Here is a 17,765-nt window from a genome sequence, read left to right on the forward strand (position 1 = left end):
TACCTATATCTGAGGTCACTGCACTTAACCCCTTCGCTGCCAGGCCTTTTCCCCCTCCTGTGCCAAGCCTTTTTTTGGCTATTTGGGGTAGTGCGCGCTTAGGCCCCTGTAACTTTTTGACCACATTAGGTATCCACACCAAATTTGCGTCCATATCTTCCAACATCATGGGGATTCTAAAGGTACTCCGGGTTTGTGGATTCCCCTGGAGGAGTCACAGAAATGAGCCAAAATACAGCAAAATTTTGTTTTTTTTCGGAAAAATTGGAAAAACGGGCTGCAAATGAAAGCATCTGGGTTTTTCCCTGCAAATGTTATCAAAAAAGGGTTTGTGGGGTTGAAATCACCATTTTCCCAGCTTTTCGGGGATACCAGACTTTTGTCAGAAACCCAACATTTTTTACACAGTTTTGGCATTTTTCTGGGACATAGCCTATGTTTGCTATTTTTTGTGCTTTTGACCTCCTTCCAGTTAATGGCAGAAATGGGTACAAAAGCAATAATGGATCCTGGAAAGCTATACATTTTCGAGAAGAAGACAAAATTCTGAATTCAGCAGGGGGTCATTTGTGTAGATCCATCAAGGTTTTTTTTATAGAAACAAACAGTTAAATATAGGATAAATTGAAAATTAGTTGAAAAAAACAGCCTTTTGTGTCAACGTTTTCACCTGTAACTTCTTCTAATTATGACAGCTCTTTGAAAGCAATATACCGGTGCATCCGCTGGACATTACTGGTTGTGGGGATATATAGGACTTGTAAGTTCACCAAGAACCCGACGAGCCCAGAGCCAAAAACTGAGCAGCAACTTGCAATGGTTTTTTATTATGTACCGGGTATATAGTAATTATTCTGTAAAAATGTGTACATGGAAAAATCGGTATGAAAGACACCTATGTATTTCTGAAATGGGAACAAAATATAGAGTTTAGAAACAGTAGATATTTGCACATTTCTGAAATTGGGAATACTCATACTAGCATGAGAATTATCAGTCATTTTTTAGAATGACTTATTTTTTACACAATGTCTTTAATTTGGAAGGCAGAAATGCATCGAAAGTCAATAGGGTAATTCAGATTTGTATAGGAACTGTTATTATCTAAGTCTCCCGATAAAAATGGTACCTTACTTGTGTGGGTAGGCATAGTGCCGGCGACAGGAAACGGTGCAAAACGCAACGTGGTCACAACTCAATATCGCAGTGAAAATGTACCCTTTTTTGGCAAAGTGCCTAGCTCTAGTTTTTTAACCCTAGCTCTGCGGGCACCTTGGGAAACCTAGCAAACCTATACATTTTTGAAAACTAGACACCCAGGGGAATCCAGGATGGGGTGACTTGAGTGCCTCCCACCAGGGTCTGTTACCCAGAATCCCTTGCAAACCTAAAAAATTGTAAAAAAAAAACACATTTTCCCCACATTTCTGTGGTGGAAAGTTCCGGAAACTGCGTGGATCCACAAATTTCCACCCACCCGGCATTCCCCGAAGTCTTACGAGAAAAACGGTACCTCACTTGTGTGGGTCGGCCTAGTGCCCGCGACAGGAAACGTCACAAAACGCATCGTGGTCACACCTCAATTTCGCAGTGAAAAATGACCCTTTTTTGGCAAAATGACTAGCTGTAGTTTTTGAACCCTAGCTCTGCGGGCACCTTGGGAAACCTAGCAAACCTATACATTTTTGAAAACTAGACACCCAGGGGAATCCAGGATGGGGTGACTTGACTGCCTCCCACCAGGGTCTGTTACCCAGAATCCCTTGCAAACCTTAAAAATTGTCAAAAAAAACACATTTTCCCCACATTTCTGTGGTGGAAAGTTCCGGAATCTTCGTGGATCCACAAATTTCCACCCACCCCGCGTTCCCCAAAGTCTTACGAGAAAAACGGTACCTCACTTGTGTGGGTCGGCCTAGTGCCCGCGACAGGCAAGGGCCCAAAACATATTGAGGTGACTTCAAATTTGCCTATCTCAAAACCACCTGGTTTTGCAAGGGGGGTCACCTGGGTTTTTGGCCCGGTGCTCTGCGGCCATCTAGGGAAACCTACCAAACCCATACATTTCTGAAGACTAGACACCCGGTGGCTTCCAGGGAGGTATGGCTTGCGTGGATCCCCCAACGTTTCCTTACCCAGAATCCCCTGCAAACCTCAATTTTAGCTGAAAAAATCACTTTTTTCATACATTTTTGAGCTCACTCAAATTTCCCACCTCCCAGCGTTCCCCTGGGTCTCCCGGTAAAAATGGTGCCTCACTTGTGTGGGAGGCCCAAGTACCCGCGACGGGCAATGTTGATGTCGCATCACTACGTTTTGGGCCCTTGCCTGTCGCGGGTACTTGGGCCTCCCACACAAATGAGGCACCATTTTTACCGGGAGACCCAGGGGAACGCTGGGAGGTGGGAAATTTGAGTGAGCCCGGTGATGCCACAACTTTCCCACACACAAATGTGTGAAAAAAGTGATTGTTTCAGCTAAAATTGAGGTTTGCAGGGGAATCTGGGTAAGGAAACGTTGGGGGATCCACGCAAGCCATACCTCCCTGGAAGCCCCCGGGTGTCTAGTTTTCAGAAATGTATGGGTTTGGTAGGTTTCCCTAGATGGCCGCCGAACACCGGGCCAAAAACCCAGGTGACCCACCTTTCAAAACCAGGTGGTTTTGAGATAGGCAATTTTGATGTCACCTCACTACGTTTTGGGCCCTTGCCTGTCGCGGGTACTTGGGCCTCCCACACAAGTGAGGCACCATTTTTACCGGGAGACCCAGGGGAACGCTGGGAGTGAGCCCGGTGATGCCACAACTTTCCCACACAAAAATGTGTGAAAAAAGTGATTTTTTTCAGCTAAAATTGAGGTTTGCAGGGGATTCTGGGTAAGGAAACGTTGGGGTATCCACACAAGCCATACCTCCCTGGAAGCCCCCGGGTGTCTAGTTTTCAGAAATGTATGGGTTTGGTAGGTTTCCCTAGATGGCCGCCGAGCACAGGCCAAAAAGACAGTTGACCCCCTTGCAAAACCAGATCGTTTTGACATTGTTTGTTTCTACAGCGTGAGAATTTCGGCACAATATTGCAAGGAAAATGTGACAGACATTTTGAGGTTTGCAGGACATTGTGGATAAAATAACTTTTTGGAATTCACAAGAGAGACATCACCATGAACTCCCGTGGGTTTACGACAATATCTACAGTTGGTTGGTTATTCTTACATGGAACATACACCTTGGCAGAGAAACTAAAAAGACAAAGATTCCTGCACAGCCATCTATTCCTCAAACGCACACACATACTGGTTGGATTTGGCACGAGGGCGAGTGATGGTTCAGTATATTAAATTTTATTAACAAGAGATTTCACAAAAATGAAATGCACTGTCCATAATTAAATGGAGAAAAAACTGAACCAATGACTCGCAGCTCGTGAGCTGTAAAGCCACGGCAAGGCACCAACCGCTTTACAGGCCATTCACACACCTTTCATACGTGATACACACAAGACCATTCACACCACCAGGCACAAAAACAACACATTACAAAATTCACAAAAGGGACAAGGTACACCCTGCTTCAGAAAGTCAAATATTACTGCACAGCCATCTATTCTTCAAACGCACACACATACTGGTTGGATTTGGCACGAGGGTGAGTGATCGGTCAGTATATACAATTGTATTAGCAAGTGATTTCACAAAAATTAAATGCACTGTTAATCATTGAAAGGGCGAGAAACTGAACCATTGACTCACAGCTCGTGAGCTGTAAAGCCACGACAAGGCACCAACCTCTTTACAGGCCATTCATACACCTTTCATACGTGTGAGACATACAAAACCATTCACACCGCCAGCCGCAGGCCCATCACATAACAAAACTCACACCAGCACACAGCGCCATTCAAGGGCCCATCACTTTCACACGCCCACATTCCTGACACAGCAACTACACAAGCTGATGGATTGCGTGGAGTGGGACTCAGCTAGCAGTGTGTGTAGTGACCAGCAGCAAGTCACTACTCACACACCGCCAGCCAAGCACCATTCCACGCACACCGCCAACCAAGTGCCAGTCCACACACACCGCCAACACATTTAGGATTTTTTTTAGACAAAAATAAAAACACAAACAAATCGCAAATCGATACAAATCTACAAACACAAAATCAGAAACTAAATACATTGCACTAACGCCAACCTTGAAACAGAATCAAATTTTTCAAAGAATACAGACCAGGCAGTTCACTTTACCACTCATGAATGCTCCCAAAAATTATTTTGCGTGTGGTACGCTCTAAAACAAGCAGGGACACACAGCCCAGGTTTAGAAGGACAGTCGGGACAGTACATACGAATCTCCTTCCGCGTACCTCTTCGCCAACAGACTCTGCATCTCCTAGTGGGAAAATCTTTTGCCGGTGTGGGAGGGATGAAATCAGGAAAGTGGCGATCTTTCATTCGAACCACATCCTCCACCACTCCAAATCTAGGAACACTTGCATGTTCCACAACAACAAGGCTAGCTATCACAGAATGCTGAAACTGAAGAAATGTCAAGTTTGACGCAGGAGAACACTCCTTGAACACAATAAAAGCATTGAAATTTGCTAATTCGAAGAAATGGATGGCCAGCTTCTTATACCAAACATAAGCCTTCCGAATAGCAGAGTAAGGTTCCAACCTCTGATCTACTCTGTCAACACCACCCATGTGCTTATTGTAGTCTAGAATGCACACAGGTTTGCGCACTTCAGCAACCTGACCCCAAACAGCCACAGGTGAAGTACTCTCATCATGGATGGTAGTCAGCATGTACACATCCCTCCTGTCCACAAATTTTACAGCTAGTAGTTCATCACTATGCAAGGATCTGCACTGCCCCCTCTGAAGTTTTTTGCAAACAAGCTCTTTCAGATAACCTTTACAGTTAGAGCGGATTGTGCCACATGCAAAAGTGTCCACTTTATACAATTCCTTAAATAATTGCACAGCAGTATAGAAGTTATCAAGGTACAAATGGTGGCCTCTGTTAAACAGTCTTCTAGCAAGATCCCACACAATTTTCTCTGAAACTCCAAAAGTGGACGGACAACCTGGGGGGACAATAGTAGAATCTCTACCAGTGTACACACGAAAATTAAAAACGTATCCTGTCCTACTCTCAGACAACATATACAGCTTAATTCCATAGCGTGCCCTCTTGCTAGGGATGTACTGCCTAAAAACCAAACGGCCCTTGAACAAGACCAAAGACTCATCAATAGATATTTCTTTCCCTGGAGTATAGATCTCAGAAAATCGATCTACAAAGTGATCAAGAACGGGACGAATCTTAAAAAGACAGTCACAGTGAGGGTGATCTCGTGGCAACGCCATAGAGTTATCAACAAAATGCAGCATACGTAGCAAAAGTAAATACCGATTACGAGTCATAACTGCAGGAAATATGGCAGTTGCCAACAAGGGACTAGTAGACCAATATGAAGCCAAGGTTGGCTTCCTTACCACACCCATCAATAAAGTCAAACCCAGAAACTTCTTAATCTCTTCCAGATATGTGGGAGTCCACTGGGTAGCTCTAGACTGGGGCCTAAGTTTGTCGCTGTTGTCCCTCAAAAACTGTTCAGCATACAAATTTGTCTGCTCAACAATCCCACCCAAAAATACATCAAAAATAAACAACTGAAAAAACTGTATAGGCAAAAAGTGTTCACAATCCACTGTACACCCTGCATCACCACTAAAGGCAGGCAACACCGGCTGCACCATGTTTGGATCAACCCAAAGTCCAGCACTTCCAGTAGGAAGCCTAGCAGCCTCAGACTGCAATCCAGATGCCTCTTGCACCATCGGCACAGCAGTTTCCTCCTCTAAGACAGGCACTTCATCCGCACTGAGAGTTGCTTCATCCACACCAAGAGTACCTTCATCTGCACTGAGAGTACCTTCATCATCTGATGATTCCATGTTGAGAGAAAACTCACTGCCAGAATCTTCCCCTCCCTCCTCTCCCTCAGACGCACTGTCAGTCTCATAATCATGCTCCGAGGAAGATTCAAGAAGCATACCAACCACCTGTTGAGCAGTCATTCTACGGCTAGCCATATTGCTTACTAATAAAGGTAACTTGTCAAACAAGTCAACAACAACAAACACTTTGTAAAATAAGTAATAAACAAAAAGCACCTTTATCAAAAACTCATATATACTCCAAAACAATACCACTCACTTGCCAGAGGCAGCTAAACTACTCACCACCACCTACTCTGTACAGACACAGTATGGATCAACAATATCCCACTAAAAAAGAAAGAGAAAAGCAATTGCACATAAGACTATGCAAAACACATTGCAAAGAATTTCATGCTCAAACCACTAACTAAATATGCCGCCATTATGACATCACTTACAAAAAAATTCATTCAGACATTACAATATTACTCATTTGGAGTAAATACAACAAAAAAAAATTCTTACCAAAACAATGCAACTACACAAAACTGCAGAACAACCACTGTCGAAACTGGAATCAGGAATCAAAAGCTTTAGACTAGAATAAAAAGGAGAAAAAAACGTTGTCACATATGCATATAATGCTCTAGACCATCACGTACTGCGCAAAATTTATTACTTGAACCTCCCACTTTCAAGAAGGAAAGATCGATGGCCCAATCCTTTACAAGCAACGCGGCGAGAATCTGGAACTCAGCCTCAGCTCCGGACCACCCCCTCCCTCTTCCCAGTCCTTCAAAACTGACCTCAAAGTTCTCCTCCTGCAAAGACACTTCCAAACTTAATTCACGCCCTCTCTATTGTCTGAAGGAAGTCTTTACATTATAGGAAATTCTGTTCTCCATGCCCGTAGAAGTGCCTTCCCAGTGTGTTCCTGTGTTTTGAGTGTCTGCCATTTATTGCACTTTTATACCTCTACTTGTACTTTGTACTCTTTTGTAACTTGCACACGTCACTTTTCCTCTTGTAACGTATTGTTTGCTACCTCTTGTATTTTGTTTGCTTTTGATACATGCACAATTACCACCATTGCCTCATGTAACATAACGTTTGCTCTTGTTTTCAGAGTGTCTGCCATTTATTGCAGTATTTTACCTCATGTGACATCCATCAGAGAGCTGCGTGAATATTTACCTGGTAATCCCCTCAGCACAATGCAAACACCCACCCGAAATAGGTACCCAGTGAGGTCACACCGTTCGCATCGCCCTAAACTGCTCAAGGTTCATGTGACCTCAGTGACAGTCACAGCGACTGGATCACTGTTGCTCTAGGGTGTGCTGCTTCGTAGGCCTGCCCGCAAGACTGGAGATGAACTTCAGTATGGATTGTGGTGGACAGGCCTTCAAGGTTAACCCACAATTGACACCACTAGGGTACACCTGCTTGTGTGAAGACATCAAGCCTTCTAAGGTCTAGTGGGGCCTTCTACGGTCTAGCATGGGAATGTGCTCCCTCAGTACAGTGGTGTGGTGGACTGGTCATGAATGCGGAACCCGGTTCCCCAGTTCCAAATTCCACAGCTCTGGCCATAGTGCCGGTAACTAGACATAATATCGAAAAAAAAATATCGAGTAGCCAGAATATCGAGTTTTTAATATCGAATGGACAGAATATCGACTTGCAAAAATATAGTGGTGAAGAATATCGAAAAACAGGTAAGAAATATCGATTGCAATAATATAGAAGTAAGTAATATCGACAGTCATAATATAGTTGTTAAAAATATCGAATTTTTTATAGTGTTTTAAGTGTTAGTATATGTGTTAAAAGTATGTATTAATATTGGAATGTATGTTAGAATATTTTTAAATTATTGAATTTTATGTATTTTGATTTTTTTGTAATTTAATTCCGTAGCGGGTTGTGGGTTTATAGGGGAGTAGGGTGGGAAGTAATTTAATTATAGTACATTCAATAATAATTTATAGGAATTATTAATTATTTTTAATTTAATTTTGCGTTTTACTTCTGTAGCGGGTTGTGGGTTTATAGGGGAATAGGGTGGGAAGTAATTTAATTATAGATTATTAAATAATAATTTATAGGAATTATCAATTATTTTTAATTTAATTTTGCGTTTTACTTCTGTAGCGGGTAGTGGTTTTATAGGGGAATAGGGTGGGAAGTAATTTAATTGTTAGTTAATTATCAATTGGTATTGCAAATTAATTGGTTGTTGAATTATTAATTGGTAAATAATTAGTATTAATTGGTAATTAATTTGTATTAATTGTTTAATTGATAATTATGTTAATTGTATTCATTTAATATTTGTAGCGGGCAGTGTGTTTATAGGGGAATATGGTGGCAAGTAATATAATTGTAAATAAATAATTATTTAATTTATTTGTGTATATTGTTAATTAATATATCTTTAATTTAATTTTGCATTTTACTTCTGTAGCGGGTTGTGGGTTTATAGGGGAATAGGGTGTGAAGTAATTTAATTGTTATTAGTTAATTATTAATTGGTATTGCAAATTAATTGGTTGTTGATTAATTATTAATTGGTAAATAATTAGTATTAATTGGTAATTAATTAGTATTAATAGGTAAATTGATAATTATGTTAATTGTATTCAATTAATATTTGTAGCGGGTATTGTGTTTATACGGGAATATGGTGGGAAGTAATATAATTGGAAAAAAATAATTATTTAAATAATTTGTGTATATCCTTAATTAATATATTATAAATTAATTATTAATTGGTATTATTTGCATTTATTAATGTTTATTATTAAAAAACAATTGTTAATTAATTATTAATTGTTAATTAATTAAACAAAAATGTATTGGTATTTATAAATCAATTCTTGTGTGATTGGTAATTAATTGTAATACTTGTTTTTGTATTAATAATTAATTAATTTAAAAATAAAAATACATTTATTATTTTCTCTACTATTGCACTTACTTGAGTGGGAATAGTAATTTTTACCCCTACGCTATCCAATGCTTTCCCTATTATTGCACTCTCTGGAGTGTGAATAGTAATTTTTACCCTCCCGCTATCCAACACTTTCCCTACTGTTGCATTCTCTGGAGTGGGAATAGTAATTTTTACCCTACCGCTATCCAACGCTTTCTCTAGTGTTGCAGTCACTGGAGTGGGAATAGTAAATTTGACCCTCCCGCTATCCAACGCTTTCCCTACTGTTGCACTCTCTGGAGTGGGAATAGTAATTTTTACCCCAACGCTATCCAACGCTTTCCCTACTGTTGCACTCTCTGGAGTGGGAATAGTAATTTTTACCCTACCGCTATCCAACGCTTTCCCTACTGTTGCAGTCACTGGAGTGGGAATAGTAAATTTGACCCTCCGCCTATCCAACGCTTTCCCTACTGTTGCACTCTCTGGAGTGGGAATAGTAATTTTTACCCCTACGCTATCCAATGCTTTCCCTACTGTTGCACTCTCTGGAGTGGGAATAGTAATTTTTACCCTACCGCTATCCAACGCTTTCCCTACTGTTGCAGTCACTGGAGTGGGAATAGTAAATTTGACACTCCCGCTATCCAACGCTTTCCCTACTGTTGCACTCTCTGGAGTGGGAATAGTAATTTTTACCCCTACGCTATCCAACACTTTCCCTACTGTTGCACTCACTGGAGTGGGAATAGTAAATGTTACCCTCCCGCTATCCAACGCTTTCCCTACTGTTGCACTCTCTGGAGTGGGAATAGTAATTTTTACCCCTACGCTATCCAACGCTTTCCCTACTGTTGCACTCACTGGAGTGGGAATAGTAAATGTTACCCTCCCGCTATCCAACGCTTTCCCTACTGTTGCACTCTCTGGAGTGGGAATAGTAATTTTTACCCTCCCGCTATCCAACGCTTTCCCTACTGTTGCACTCTCTGGAGTGGGAATAGTAATTTTTACCCCTACGCTATCCAACGCTTTCCCTACTGTTGCAATCACTGGAGTGGGAATAGTAAATGTTACCCTCCCGCTATCCAACGCTTTCCCTACTGTTGCACTCTCTGGAGTGGGAATAGTAATTTTTACCCCTACGCTATCCAACGCTTTCCCCACTGTTGCACTCACTGGAGTGGGAATAGTAAATGTTACCCTCCCGCTATCCAACGCTTTCCCTACTGTTGCACTCTCTGGAGTGGGAATAGTAATTTTTACCCCTACGCTATCCAATGTTTTCCCTATTATTGCACTCTCTGGAGTGGGAATAGTAATTTTTACCCTCCCGTTATCCAACACTTTCCCTACTGTTCCATTCTCTGGAGTGGGAATAGTAATTTTTACCCTCCCGCTTTCCAACGCTTTCCCTACTATTGCACTTACTGGAGTGGTAATAGTAAATTTTACGCGCCCGCTATCCTACACAGAAAATATTGAATATTTTTCATTAATATCACGTTAAGATATATGTATTAATTTTTTTTTTTTACTTACTTTAATTATTCATTAAGTTTACTGTTATTTAAGTATTTTTAAGTATGTGTCAGTTAATTATATGTATTATTTCATTAATTTAACATTACTTTTAAAACATTAAAAAAATTCGATATTTTGACTAACTATATTATTTACAACGATATTTTGGATTTGATATTTTTGTAATTTCCTGTTTGGAGATAGGACTTCGATATTTTGGCATTCTATATTTTGGCATCGATATTTTTGTAAGTCTATATTTTTGTAGTCGATATTATGTCAGTGATCCCATAGTGCCACATCCCCACTGAACACCATACTTGCCCACTGAGAGAAACTCGCACTGCCTTCAGCTATAACCTAATTGTGCCCGCTATAAACATTTGGATGTGGCTCAATTCAAATTATACACTTGATAAGAGTAATATGCTGCCTAAAAAAAAGCAACCACTCATAGGGAATGCAAAGCATGTGAAATGTAAGCAGAAACAACATGGTTACCTAAACGATCTCTCACTAACTATTCAGAAATCAGCGAGTGGTTTCACCTGAAAAGTTATGGACATGACTAGAGGGCCCTGAAGGGAACCGTTTCACTGTCCATTGCTTACATCCTTACAAAACGTAAGCAGTACGGTATAAAAAGACCACATCCATAAACACAGAGCCATGGTACACATTGTGTTTTTCAATCCACCCATCAACCAGGTATTGCAGTACCTCCAGGAAAGGTACACTCTCCCAACCTGGAAACAACAATGCTCTTCAAAGAAAGACGATAAAATGAAAGTAGCACTTCACTGGCAAACTCTGTAAAGTAATGCTGGTGTATTTGGATGTAAAAAAAAAACAATCTAGCCACTTTGCAACCCCTCTGTCTTGCTATTAGTTAGGTATTTAATTCTCATATAAGAAATTCTATTTCTCTACATGCTGCTGCACTTTGGATTTGAAAAATTAAAAAGAAGGGCATTTCTCGGCATTTTTGGATCCATTTCACAGGGAAGCAAGTAGAAAGACGAGCGTTTTTCAAATTTGGATCCATTTCACAGGGAAGCAACAAAAGGCACACACGAACTAAGCCGAGCCTCGTGGCATGCCTGGGCATACCAAAGTGCCCCCACCCTAACCCAAACCCACCGATGCAAAAATCATGCTGCTGCACTTTGGATTTGAAAAATTAAAAAGAAGGGCATTTCTCAGAATTTTTGGATCCATTTCACAGGGAAGCAACTAGAAAGACAAGCGTTTTTCAAATTTGAATCCATTTCACAGGGAAAGCAACAACAGGCACACACGAACGAAGCCGAGCCTCTGGCATACCTGGGCCTTCCATAGTGCCCCCACCCTAACACAAACCCACCGATGCAAAAATCCCCCCTCCCCAGCCCCAAAACTCACCTTTACTCTCCGACGCGCAGGAAGCAAATGGCTTCCTGCGCCTCGGAGAGCAAAGGGGAAACCTCCAATGACGTTGGCTCCTGTTCTGGCGCAAAACTAGACAAAGGACAGGGGAGTATCCTCTCCCTTCTCCAGCCCCTCTTTAGGGACTGACCCCTAAATCGTCCCAATCCTTTCCTTAGGGTATTTAAGGGCTTACCTGTGGGTAGGTCCCTAGATTTGTCGTGGGACAAGATTAATTTCAGACACTACTTCTTCTTTAACCGTCTACGGCACTCTGGACTTCGCTCTGGGCATCAAGGCTGCAACTGGGAAGACTCCTGCTGCTCCCGATTTTGTCGCCCTGTTAGTCTGCTGCATGTCCGTGCCTGGGCACCATACAGGAACCTTCCAAGGCCTGTGGGCATCCAAGACAACTGAAGGAATCTCCCTTGAAGTGAAGGCGTCACTTCCCTGCATCTGCAGGCACCGCCTTGAAGCTGACCGGTCTGCTGATCCTGGGCTCCCATGGACTCCGAAAGGCTCAGCAACACAGGTGGGGTTCTTCACATCCCTCGAGGCCTTCTCTGTCCTCTCATGAAGTTTGAGGCCAGTATCCGTTGTTGGAGCCGCAGGAACAAAACCCCTGTGCACAGTGTCGACTTGCAGTTGCAAAGACTTGTTGGCTTCCTTCCACCAAGATCTTCGTGCTCCAAGTAGCCCCAACCTCCAGCATCTCCGGTGACCAAGATCTTAGTCTTCACCGCATCACTTGCACTGTGGGCCTGCATCTTTGGTGAGCTGCTCGAGGTCCTCTCGCGACTCCAGTGCCTCTGTCCTGTGGGTCCTTTTGAGGGTCATCTTTAAATTATTTGCCCCTGATTACTCAGGGCCTGCCCTGACTCTCCTGCATGTGGTGAGTCTCCTGGCCCTTGCAGGTCCCCACATTGTACCTTCTTCAACTTCCACATTGGTTGTAGTTGCCAAGGCATGTTGGTGCCCCCGCCAGACACTGATCCCTCAACTCTCAACATCCAATGTAGAACAGCTTGTGTATGGCTCCTGGTCTTCCACAGCATTGCATGGTCCACACAGCTGCAGTTTCAAGGTCACTGTCAGCTCTCTTGCAACATTCAACACCAGTGGGCATTCGTCTTCTGTGCCTCCTTATCACTCCTGAGTGGCATAGACTATGTCCCCTCTGCTTGCAGGTTCTTCACATCTTGAATCCACCTTTGGGTTCCACCGGACACTTTCACCTTTTCCAGCAGGGGCATCTTTCTGAAGTCCTCCATTGGATTTGATGGCCGTTTCCAACGCCACTTCACACCTATGCACCCGGCTTCCCTGGTGCAGGTATCCTTGCTCCTAAGGTATCCACAGTTGGGGTGGCTCTCCAAACTTCTGTCTCCCACGGGGTTTCTTCAAGGTCCACTGGGAAGGGTCCTTCTTTAAAATTGCAACCGCAGCTTACCCATTGACTTGTATTGATCCCGCGGTCGTGTTCCCACTCTGCACATGGCCTCTGTGGGGCTCCTGGTTACTTACCTCGGGTGGTTTCTTTGGTCCCTGGCTCTTCTACGTCTTCTGGGTATAGTCTTGAGTTGTCATGGTTAGCATACCACTACTTTAGTGTATGGTTTGGTCTCCCCCTGGTGACCACTGCGTATTACGTGCTACTTACCTGTTTCTATTGAAAAGTATTGTGTTCATTGTGTATATTTCCGGCTAGGAGATATCTGTATGTGTTAGTGAGTGTCCTAAAATGAAATACATATTTTTATAAATACACTGTGTGGTTCTTTTTCACTTCATCTATACGTATAAGATTATGTTCTGGTAAAACAAGCTGCTTTACACTCCTTCTGGACTAAGCCTGAAGACTGCTCTCCAGAGTTACCACTTGGAGAGCTTTCGAAGGTTGTCTAAGACCACTAAAATCACCATAAGGGTTGTATGGATTGGTTCCATGTGCCCACTTACATAAGTGTGCATCATATACCAAGCCAGCTTCTCACAGCGGTGATGAAAGAAATTAAGTTAATTTTTTGTATTCATCATCTTGCACTCTTTGACCACAAAGTGAATGGTTGATATGTAAAGCTCATACGCTCCCTTCTAGAAAGGCAAGCGCCTCCAGTGGAACTATCATTGTGGTTACGAGAGGCCCGATTTATATGACTTCTTCTTAAAAAGGCGGCCAGAAATAAAAAGGCTTAGCAAGTAGATAGAAGAATGATCCTCTTGTTCAATGATTTCATTTCAATGACAGATGTCCCCTGACAGTTAACTAGGCTTGTGATACCAGCGTTGAGGGTTTCTGCTTCAGTGTGGTACTTTCTGAAAATGAGAGCAGAATGGAGTGGCGTGTTTGCCCATGCTGGGGCAGCCGGGTTTCCTTGACAACATTAAACTTGCTGAAGTTGGAAGAAACATGGAATAGTGACTGTGCTGTAGAGACTGGGACTAATCAGAAACCTAATTGAAACCACCATTGAATCTGGTTGGCCACTTTGAGACATAAAATGTTTGTTCTTATTGGTGGTTTTTTTTCATGATTTAAGGGTTACTTGTCTTCATGATCCCATCCTTTGTATCTCCCCCGCTACTCTCTTTCCGTTCCCTAGCTACTTCATGGGGCATTATGTTCAGATCTTCACTCTAGTTTTGCCCCACCTATCAGATAAGGGTGGGCGGAGTTTGCATAGTAGTACTCTGCAGAATTTCACGGCGTTACTAGTAAGCTCAGTGAAATTCCGTGGAGTTTCGTGGCTGGCGGAGTCACTCATTGCCCATCTCTGTCGCACCCCCCTTGCTAAACCCCTGCCCCCCCTCCCACTAAACCCCTGCCCCCTCCCTATTCCCCTCCCCTAAACCCCACCCCACTATCGCATAGTAAGGCCTGCTGGTCAGGAGACCTACCTTCTTCCTCTAGCCAAATCGGTGTCTTGCCTGCTACTGCCTGTGGCTCCACTCACCTTCGGCTGCGCTGCTCTGGTTCAATTAAATTTAACAGGAATAACTGCAGTGTGCATGGCGTACTGCGTGAAGGCATGCCTGACCCCATCATGGACTCATGAGTCTTTCAGTAAGTATGTCACTGGTTGCATAAGTCTCTGAGTGCATCTCTCTACCAGTGAATGTATGAGAGGAAGTATAAGTCTCTCAGTGGCTCTGTGAGTAAGTAAGTGATTATCAGACTGGATCTGTGACTGAGTCAATCAGTGTCTCAGTGGGTGTGTGAGTCGATGCATGAATGTCTGAGTGAGTTTGTGATTGGTTGTCTGAATTGACCTGTGAGTGGGTGATATGAGTGTCTGAGTGGGTATGTACATGGGTGAGCCACTCTCCAAGGGAGTCTAAGTGCGTGCATGAGTACCTGAAAGGGTATGACTGTGAGTACATCAGTATCTGAGTAGATATAAGTGTGTGAGTGGGTATGTGAATGGGTGAATATGTGAGTAGGTACATAAGTGTGTAACAGTCACCGGCTAGTTTGTACAAATATTAATATATATTTTTATATTTTAACCAATATTCATGTTTTTGCCCCATAGATACGACGTCCGCACGACGGTACACGGGGGCCGCGCTAGCGGTCACGGCGTCGTCTCAAATATTGCACGCAATTACAAAAATCCATTTTGCACACATAACTTGTGTTACTAACATCCCCATTTCTCAAACAGGGGATCAGAATACCTCAACTCTAACCCCTTATGTTAGCTTTTTCAGAAATGTTCTTCCCCGGTAAACGATCTTGTTCAATAAAATGGGAGCCGCAACTTTCTGTTCAGGTTCCGTACAGCCAATCAGAGCATTCCCCATGGCGTGTAAATTTGCGATGAATCGCGGAATCATCACGAAATATCCGCGACCAGAGATATCACTATAATTTTTGGCTTAAATTTCTCAAAAACTACTGAAAAGACTTGCACCAAAACAGCAGAAGGCATTTCCTTGAAACAACATCTACCTCCCTGCCAAATTTGATGTAAGTCCATTCAGCAGTTCGGGATGTAGGTGTGACTAAAAGTACCTATGGGAATTAACATTACAAACGCACCCTTATTTCACCCCCCAAATTATCAGTCCCCACTGCACGGATCACCTTCAAACTTTCCATAGACAACCAAAAACTTTCATGAAGATTGGTCAAACTTAGCCAAAGTTATAGACAAGTGGAAACAATGCATTTCCTTTGGAAACCACGTCCTAACTGTGACTACCTACTATTGACTGTCAGTATAAAAAATGTATATTATATATATATAGATAGATAGATAGATATATATATATATATATATATATATATATATATATATATATATATATATATCCTACTGGCGGTCGCCACTAGGTAGTTATAGTTAGGACCCTGTTTCCATAGGAAAACCGCAACATTCTATTTGGAATAACTTTGGCGCCGGTCGACGAATCCGAAATTTTCAAAACTAATGGGGCGCTACACTCCGCTCCTACCCTGAAAGTCTCGGGGGGATTCGTCAAGCGGGGGCTGAGAAAAAAGGGGGGTCCCAAAACGCGTTTTTCCCATGCATTTTTCCATAGGACCTTTAGACACAGCTACAGCCCGAACGGCTGAACAGAGTTACTTGAAATTTGGCAGAGAGGTAGTCTACAGGTCAAGGAAGTGCCTTTTGTAGGTCCGGTGTAAATCTGTTCAGTAGTTCCTGAGAAAATAGCATTTAAATCAATATATATATATCTGTGGCAGCTTACGGTGCGCTTACCGTGCGCTTACGGTAAGCTTACCGTACGCGTACGGTTCCGTGCGCGAGCGCGATTCTGATTGGCTGTTAGATCTTAGTAAACATTCGAATCGGTCGAAACCAGGAAGCGGCGGCCGCCATTTTCTCTCTCGCACTCTGAGAGGGGGAGGAAAAACAAAGGTTGAAAACATGTAAAGGGGCAGGTTAGACAGCTCCTAACCACCTAGCCTTGAGTAAGGTGTCCCAAAAGAACCCACAAGGACAAAAATTCATTTTTATATTTTTTCGAAAAAACGGCGATTACGCTAACCGTACGCGTACGGTAAAAAATAATTAAAAAAAAAAATATCCACATTTCCCCCCCCCCGTGTGCAAAAGGTGCCCGTAGTGTACCTTTTGTGCATGGCATAGTACAAAAATGAACATTTAATAGTTTACCTTTCACAATGAAGCGCATAATATATCCTCCGTGTGTGTATGGTGCACGCACGGCACTGCATGCACGGCACTAACTGCGTAAAGTGGGCGCACGGTGCGCGAAGCGCACGGTGCGCGCACGGAACGAACTGCGTTAAGTGGGCGCGCACGCCACGAACGGCGTAAAGTAACTTAGCATTTAAAAAACCGTACAAATTCACTGAAAAAACCATAGGTTTCACACACGTTATAGTTAGGAATTAGCATTTAAAAAACCTTGCAAATTCACTGAAAAAACCATAGGTTTCACACATGTTATAGTTAGCTGGACATTTTACTCATAAAAAACCAATGAAATTCCCCCGTTATAGTTAGTGCAGGCAACTATAACTCACGCGACCGCAATCCTCTGCTGATGACATATGTGTCTTTATGAAAAAAAAATATTTGTAATATATGTATAGCTAAAATTTAATGGAAGAACACATGGGCAAATAAGTGTCTAAATACAGTATTAGCATCAGCAGAGGATTGCGGTCGCGTGAGTTATAGTTGCCTGCACTAACTATAACGGGGGAATTTCATTGGTTTTTTATGAGTAAAATGTCCAGCTAACTATAACATGTGTGAAACCTATGGTTTTTTCAGTGAATTTGCAAGGTTTTTTTAAATGCTAATTCCTAACTATAACGTGTGTGAAACCTATGGTTTTTTCAGTGAATTTGTATATATATATATATATATATATATATATAGACTTTTCTGGGGCAGCAAAACTCAGACTGGGCAGTCATTATTTTTTTGACTTTTCTGAAAATGTTCCTTTCTTTTTT

The 17,765-nt window shown here is 42.4% G+C and overlaps 1 protein-coding gene across 6 annotated transcripts in view; it reads left to right on the forward strand.

The window, feature by feature from the left end:
- RNF207 (ring finger protein 207) overlaps positions 1 to 17,765 on the forward strand; it is a 1,105,462-nt gene that overhangs the window by 656,510 nt on the left and 431,187 nt on the right. The window lies entirely within an intron of this gene.

This window comes from Triturus cristatus, chromosome 1_2 (genome assembly GCF_964204655.1).
Source record: "Triturus cristatus chromosome 1_2, aTriCri1.1, whole genome shotgun sequence".
Classification (NCBI taxonomy): domain Eukaryota; kingdom Metazoa; phylum Chordata; class Amphibia; order Caudata; family Salamandridae; genus Triturus; species Triturus cristatus.